Consider the following 8,215-nt stretch of genomic DNA (forward strand, 5'->3'; position numbering starts at 1 on the left):
TAGATCACAGATATCACAGCCAAGCACATATACCAAACACATAGATCACAGATATCACAGCCAAGCACATATACCAAACACATAGATCACAGATATCACAGCAGAGCACATATACCAAACACACAGATCACAGATATCACAGCCATGCACATATACCAAACACATTACAGATATCAGAGCCATGCACATATACCAAACACATATACCACAGATATCATAGCCATGCACATATACAAAGCACACAGATCACAGATATCACAGCCATGCACATATACCAAACACACAGATCACAGATATCACAGCCATGCACATATACCAAACACATTACAGATATCAGAGCCATGCACATATACCAAACACATACATCCCCAATATCACAGCAAAGCACATATACCAAACACATAGATCACATATCACAGCCAAGCACATATACCAAACACATTACAGATATCAGAGCCATGCACATATACCAAACACATACATCCCCAATATCACAGCAAAGCACATATACCAAACACATAGATCACAGATATCACATCTAAGTGCATGTACCAAACACATATATCACAGACATCACAGCCAAACACACACACCAAACACATACAAAGATATCACAGCCAAACACACACCAAACACATACATCACAGATATCACAACCAAAGCACATGTACCCAACACATACATCACAGATATCACAACCAAAGCACATGTACCCAACACATACATCACAGATATCACAGCCAAGCACACACACCAAACACATACATCACAGATATCACAGCCAAGCACACACACCAAACACATACATCACAGATATCACAACCAAAGCACACACACCAAACACATACATCACAGATATCACAGCCAAGCACACACACCAAACACATACATCACATACATCACAGCCAAGCACACACCAAACACATACATCACAGATATCACATACATCACAGATATCACAGCCAAGCACAAACCAAACACATACATCACAGATATCACAGCCAAGCACACACCAAACACATACATCACAGATATCACAGCCAAGCACAAACCAAACACATACATCACAGATATCACAGCCAAGCACACACCAAACACATACATCACAGATATCACATACATCACAGATATCACACCCAAGCACAAACCAAACACATACATCACAGATATCACACACATCACAGATACCACAGCCAAGCACACCCTAAACACATACATCACAGCTATCACAGATATCACATACATCACATACATCACAGATATATCATACATCACAGATATAACATACATCACAGATATCACAGCCAAGCACACACACATCACATACATCACATACATCACATACATCACATACATCACATACATCACATACATCACATACATCACAGATATCACAGATATCACAGTCAAGCTATAGGACACCAGCAGTGACATCCACAGGGACATTGCTGTAACCGGTTTTATTAAATCACAAGGACACGGCCCTTTTGACCACAAGGCCTTTTCTGCTCTGCAGGAAGAAACAAACGACAGAGAAAGATTCCTGGAAGGTGATTATTCCCAGGAGCACAGCAGCATTAGACTCAGGTAAAAGAAAGACATCAAGGAAGACTATCTAACATCAGTCATCAGTTGACGGATGCCTCATCATATACGCTTGGCTAGTCGAGTTCCTAAAGACCTGTGAGAGACTCGAACAGAGAATGACATTTTCTGATCACTCTGTCGAATTAAAATGAGGGGGAAAAATCATTTGAGATTCTCAGACACTGTGTCATAGACCATCCCTAATACCAAACTGCTAAATAAATGATGGTATCTGAAATACATGAGAAGGTACATCATACTGTATTCCCATACTGAGAAGGTACATCAGCAGTACATCAGCAGAACTGCACATCAGTACTGTTATTATAATTAAAGAAAACATATTATATATTTGCAATACTAGTAAAAAGAATGACATATAGTTGGTGTATTTGGGGGGGCACAAAAAGGCCTTCAGATGATCTGCTTTTCTATTGGCAAACAGGGTGGGTTCTGCTTTTCCATTCTCCCGAAGAGGCTCGGTCATTGCCCTCTAATTTCCTTGTTGCTAAGATTCAAGAGTTCCCCTCAGTTGCAGTTAACGTAATGTGGGGAAACAATCACAGACAGTGTAGGGACTCATGGTGCCATCTAAACTGCAGTGAAATATCTTCAAGTATACGTAAAAAAAAAAATATATAGTTTTACCGCTTTTAGAAGCCAGTGAACAAAAGTTAAATTCAAAATGCTATGCAGAGGAAAGTTGATTTGAATGCAAACAGAAGATGCTGCAATTCACTATGGTACACATTGGGAATACATTCTACATGAAGCTCCTATGAACATTCAGCATAAACACCTGTCAAACTACACATTCATCTTACATCATTGGCAGGCTGTTCTGAAAAAGACATAAAGGCGCTATATGAGCAGCATGGACCAATCTGAACAGACTCTGAGCGTGAATGAAATGCATGCCCATGAAACACATCCTCCGGACCCGAGGAAGGGTGAGTTAGTCACAATAAGAAACGCTACTAATCCCTTTAAACATGTTCCACAATACTCAGCCCCTACAGCCAACATGAAAATATTTGCTACACTGAATGCGTATAAAACACAATAAATGATAGCGTCACAAAACCAGTTGTATTCTGTTCACACATCCTGGGCTACGTCAGAGTCCCCCCCCCGTCCCCCCCCCGGCCAGAGGAGATGGAGCACACATTAATTCCAGTTCCTGGGCATTATTCCGCTGTTACTGAAGCAACCCTTGGAGCTCCCAGGCAGGTTCATATGTTCATCTCACTGACTGAACTCAACTTCCATAAAGCACAATGTAGTCAGCTGAACTACGACGGGTCAGTGGATTAGATGGATGTACCTGCTTGCACATCTTGGGTCATTCGTGTTGGGTCTGCAAACCAAAATACTGTGTAATGTTTGTTAGTTAGTTTAAGGAACATGTTCCACCAGCAACCAAATCCACAAGACAATCCTTCTTACATTAATGATCATCAAAATGATGAATAAACGTGAAATACTAGTAACCTTTTGATATTCTCAAATGTAAGTGCTGTATTAAAAGAATAAGTTCCCCTTCACACTGTAATGCAGGTATATTAGTGTTCATTTATGCCTATGAGGTACAGTGATGAATAGAACAGAATATACTGCAGTGTGTTTATGACGCTCTGCCCATGTCACTATAGGTCAAATCCCATGGGCATGCAATACCTCCAGCAGGGAGAAGGGTAACCCAGTTTAGCAAAAGGCCTTTAGGGTGAAACGGGTATGATAATACATGGAGAAACATCTATAAATAGCGTAGTTGTTTAGTTTAATTCGGTCTTCCACATCATTGGGCTTTATCATACCTATTACCGCTATGTGAAACTGCCCTGACTTCACCCATTGGAGGCTCTCGGCAGAATTATTGGAAAACTGGTGTCTTGCAGCTGTTCATCAATTCCTGTTGTCGCTCTCTGGGCTTTCAGGCTGGGTATCTGTAAAAGCACTTTGTGACAACTGACGTTTTCAAAAGGGCTTCAGAAAATAAATGTGACTGATTGATTTGAGGTACAATCTCCATCCGGCGCTAGAGCTAGATATCTTGACAAATGTGTTGTTCTGTTATGCAGGTGTTGTCATAAAGGCTTTTCACCAAGTGATGTACGTGAGACATTTACGGCCCCACATCTTGTGACAGAGGGGATCATATTAAACTATAATGTATCATTGTGTACCAGTAGACTTCAGGGGGTGGCTGAAAACAAAGTATAAATGTATATGTAATTAACTGTAGGATGAAAACACTGAAAAAGCAATGTTCCCGGACAGCACACCACTGCACATATTTTAAGACACTATTGGGTGCTGTATAGCAATTATTTATGGCACTATTTCCATAAAAAACCTGTCCTATTTGGCCTCATGGAGCAGGTTGGCAGACATATTGGAAAACTGCTGCCTGAGAGTGCAGTTTAAATCTGGCATAGCACTTCATCTAAGTTAGACTTAACCTGGCATTTTGTAAAATATGAGTTGTTTCACCCAAAAGGTAATTTGGAATAACTATCAATACCAGCTGTATCTAATGCATTTCTCTGGAATCTTATCTACATTGACATATACAGAACTTGATTCCTGGTGCATATATTTAAAATGGCACAGTATACAGTATATTATAAATTGGGTGGTTTAAATCCTGAATGCTGATTGGCTGATAGCTGTGGTATATCAGAACGCATACCACTGGTATGATATCACAACACTTGTTTCTGCTCTAACTGTGTTAGTATCTGGTTTACAATACCAATAAGACATCTCGATGCTGTCCAGACACTCCGCGACGCATCGTGACTAACAGCTCTTAGCCTGATATACTGGACAAATACCAACCCTCGCTCCTTATAGCTTACATATCCTGTTATCTATCATCGTACCCAGTAGGCTTCTGGGAAACTAATATTATATAATAAGGGTTGATTGCATTTGATAAATCACTTTGAAAGTGAGAATTTCCCAATTACACAGCAATATGACCTTTTATCATCATTGTTGGAAATGTAAAAACAGAAAACACTACGTTATTTTATATAATTATTAAATATGTTCCCCAAATCAAGAATAATATTTTAAGAGTTTGTGGGCACGTGGACTCAACACAAGCAGTTCCTAAATCCACGACATAGAACATGAAAGCAGGAATGCATTTTCACTATTAACCTATAGCGAGCGCTAGAGGCCTAACAGTCTTTACTTAAATTGAAATATATCTGTTTTTTTGTTCAGAGCAAAAAGAATAATACACGTGTTGCATTTTTTACGCTTACCCAGCAAATCGGAGAATGTTCAAGGTTATTTACTGGACTGGAGAGCTAACGGGATGAGATCAAAGAATGCTTCATAATGCCGCTTTTAAGAACCTTCTTAGTTAGTAGCCTACTGTCATCTATGTTGTGAGGCAAAAATCCTTGGATACTAACCGAGACAATACTAGAATTTTATTTCAGATAATTTCCCCGTAGTGTCAATGTAACAATCTTAAGTCAGACAGACCAAAAAGCAATATTTGAATTTACCGAAAGCCTAATTGCCCGCTGCCAAAATGGGAAAACATCTCAATTTAGACAACAAAACTGCAACATGGCTAATGCACATATGCGATTCCGGTGACATGACAAATATTGGCACGTGCAACAGTTTTTGGAACGGCGCCGGCTCACATTTTGGCTTCTGGGTAAGTCGTCTACTGCGCCCGTTGCCAAACCTTGAGTTTAAAACCATTTGTAGTGTTCTAACACGTAAAATCACTTGAATGGAAGGCAAGGGTAGTGTTTTGTTCAGATCTCTGCCACATATTAATTTATATAGCTTAACATACACAATATATTCTAGCACGTTATTCTGAGTCTATTAAAGCCCGCCAGCTCATCTAACCGGGACAATGCCGCAACACATCAAGGATTACGCCCGATTAAAACATTGATATCATTTCAACACAAAATAAATATAACACAATAACCAAATGTGTTATGATAACCAAGAAGATAACATAATACAATGCAAAACACATGTACTTGTTTTTTCATACACATCGCAGAATTTCACACTTAGGATGCATTTAATCTTACCTATTTCTTGTCAGAGATTTGCCTCAGATAGTGCCTCAAAGTGCCATGACATAGCCTAATAGAGTTTTCTTTAAGACGGAAATACCCATGAATAGGGGAAAGAGTGCGGAGGCTGGTGCGGAGATGAACATTTCAAACGACAGAAAGAACAGCACTCAGGTCAGAGAAGCGCTTTAACAGTGGAGTCTCGCGCTCATTGACGTTGACATCAGAAGACTGCGCTCAGCTATTCACATCAGTTCCGCGCATGAAATTTCGGGCTTATAAAATATAAGCGTTTAGATTTTGTGTATGTTAAGCCATGAAATGCCTGAATTTAATATGAAATCCATTGACCATTTTCAGTAGGCTATAAAAGGCTACTAGTGTTTCTGCAGTAATTTACTCCCTCGCAATTATTACAAAAGGTCCCCAGATCGTTTTATTGATGGTTTTCCATGACAGCCAAGCATTCGTTTCTGTGAAAGATTATTGAACTTTCACGATTAATTGTAGAGGGGTCCTCACCCTGAAAATAGTTAATGGGCCAAGGGTACTTGGTAACTTGAATCAATGTTCCATGTTTTTTTTTAAGGCATATAATACCTAACTTACCCGTAGCTATACCTTAGCTTACACTAAATAATTTGAACCATTGTTACTAGGGTGATTCAGCCATAACAAAATGAACAGTGGCAGATTAACAGTCACCTGGATGGAAAGCATTGTGGAGAGGACAAATCCTGGTTGTGGCATAGCCACAGCACCAAGCGGCAACACATGGAATACAAATAGTCCCAACACGGTCTGTGTTAGTGTTGGCCAAAGGTTGGAACTGTGTCATTGTGCTCTAGCGACCACTTGTGGTAGGTTGGGTGCCTGCATGCTCAATAATGGTTGATAATTAAACACGTCCTTCTGTAAGATCTTTGTACTTCTTGGTTGGTTGGCCAGTATGAAAATTAGGTATATCTGGGCAAGCTGTTCTGCTTCGAGTGTTGCATTTTCAGGTGTTCCTGGGGTAGCTGTGTTGAGGCAAGACCGTAAGCATTGATTGGACTTCACAATGTTTTGGGAGAAAAACTAATTTTATTTTTGTCCAGCAGACTAGGTAGCTGCCACTAGTGACCATGTACCAGCCCAGTAAAAGCAGTGAACAGATGACAGGGTCAAGGGCGGCCAAGGCTTGTTGATGCATATGGGGAGCGAGGCTAGCCCGTGTGGTCCGATCCAACAGACGAGCTACTGTAGCTCAAATTGCTGAAAGGAGTTAGTGCTGGTACTGATAGAAAGGTGTCAGAACACACAATGCACCACAGTTTGTTGCGTATGGGGCTGCATTGGCCGCAGACCAGTCAGGGTGCCCATGCTGACCCGTCCACTCCCGAAAGCTTCTACAATGGATATGTGAGCATCAGAACTGGACCATGGAGCAATGGAAGAAGGTGGCCTGGTCTAATGAATCACGTTTTCTTTTACATCACAAGGATGGCTGGGGGTGTGTGCGTCACACATGGCACCAGGATGCACTCTGGGAAGAACGCATGCCGGCGGAGGCAGTGTGATGCTTTGGGCAATGTCCTGCCATTCATGTGGATGTTACTTTGACAAGTACCACCTACCTGAGCATTGTTGCAGACCATGTGCACCCTTTCATGGCAACGGTATTCCCTGATGGCATTGGTCTTTTTCAGTAGGATGAGTCATGCCACAATGCAAAAATGGTTCAGGAATGGTTTGAGGAACACAACAAGTTCAAGGTGTTGACTTGGCCTCCAAATTGCTCAGATCTCAATCCAATGGAGTATCTGTGAGATGTGATTGAACAACAGGTACGATCCATGGCCCCACCTCACAACTTACAGGACTTAAAGCTGCAAACATCTTGGTGCCAGATACCACAGCACACCTTCAGAGGTCTAGTGGAGTCCATGCCTCGACGGGTCAGGGCTGTTTTTGGGGCAAACAGGGACCGACACAATATTAAGCAGGTGGTTATAATGTTATGGCTCATCAGTGTAGACCCAAAATAGAACTGAGGCATAATCACAGCTTCTTTTAGCCCAAAGTACTTTTTCAGGGTGAGTAACTTCAAGTTGAAATAAATTAGTCTTTAAGCAGACAGGGTCAAAAAGTATGAATGGGAGGTCCAATAATCATTCTTCAGATCCAATTTTAGTAATTTTAAAGCACAAGTTCACACAACAGGGTTACATAGAGTAAACCTATGAATCATGTTGGTAGTTATGGTAAAGCTCAGAAATACTGAGACAGCCTGACAGTGAATGGAAGTGAGTAACCAGAATGTCCCAGAGTAGACAGAGAGCCAAGAGCCCATTAAACACCCAGATGGACCCTTCAATTAAGGGAGATTGTTGTTTTCCAGATGGTTGAGTTAGTAACTGCAATAGATACTGATGATTTCCTCCATAATGAATTCCGCCAATGGTTTTATTAATAGAAAAGATATTCGCCACTTTATTAGTACGCCAGCCTTTCGGCACCAAGAGTGCATGTTCTCGCATGTTTGTTTTAATAAGCATTGGATTCATTTAGTAACAGACCAGGTGGAT

General features: G+C 40.8%; 1 protein-coding gene across 2 annotated transcripts in view; it reads right to left on the reverse strand.

The window, feature by feature from the left end:
* The window catches only part of drp2 (dystrophin related protein 2), a 170,462-nt gene extending 164,663 nt beyond the window's left edge, over positions 1–5,799 (reverse strand). For both annotated transcript variants that reach the window (XM_029119414.2, XM_029119412.2), the window contains exon 1: positions 5,664–5,799. The gene's annotated coding sequence lies outside the window, so the exon portion shown is untranslated. The remainder of the gene's footprint in view (positions 1–5,663) is intronic.
* Positions 5,800–8,215: the final 2,416 nt, after the last annotated feature.

Source organism: Esox lucius, chromosome 4 (genome assembly GCF_011004845.1).
Source record: "Esox lucius isolate fEsoLuc1 chromosome 4, fEsoLuc1.pri, whole genome shotgun sequence".
Lineage (NCBI taxonomy): Eukaryota > Metazoa > Chordata > Actinopteri > Esociformes > Esocidae > Esox > Esox lucius.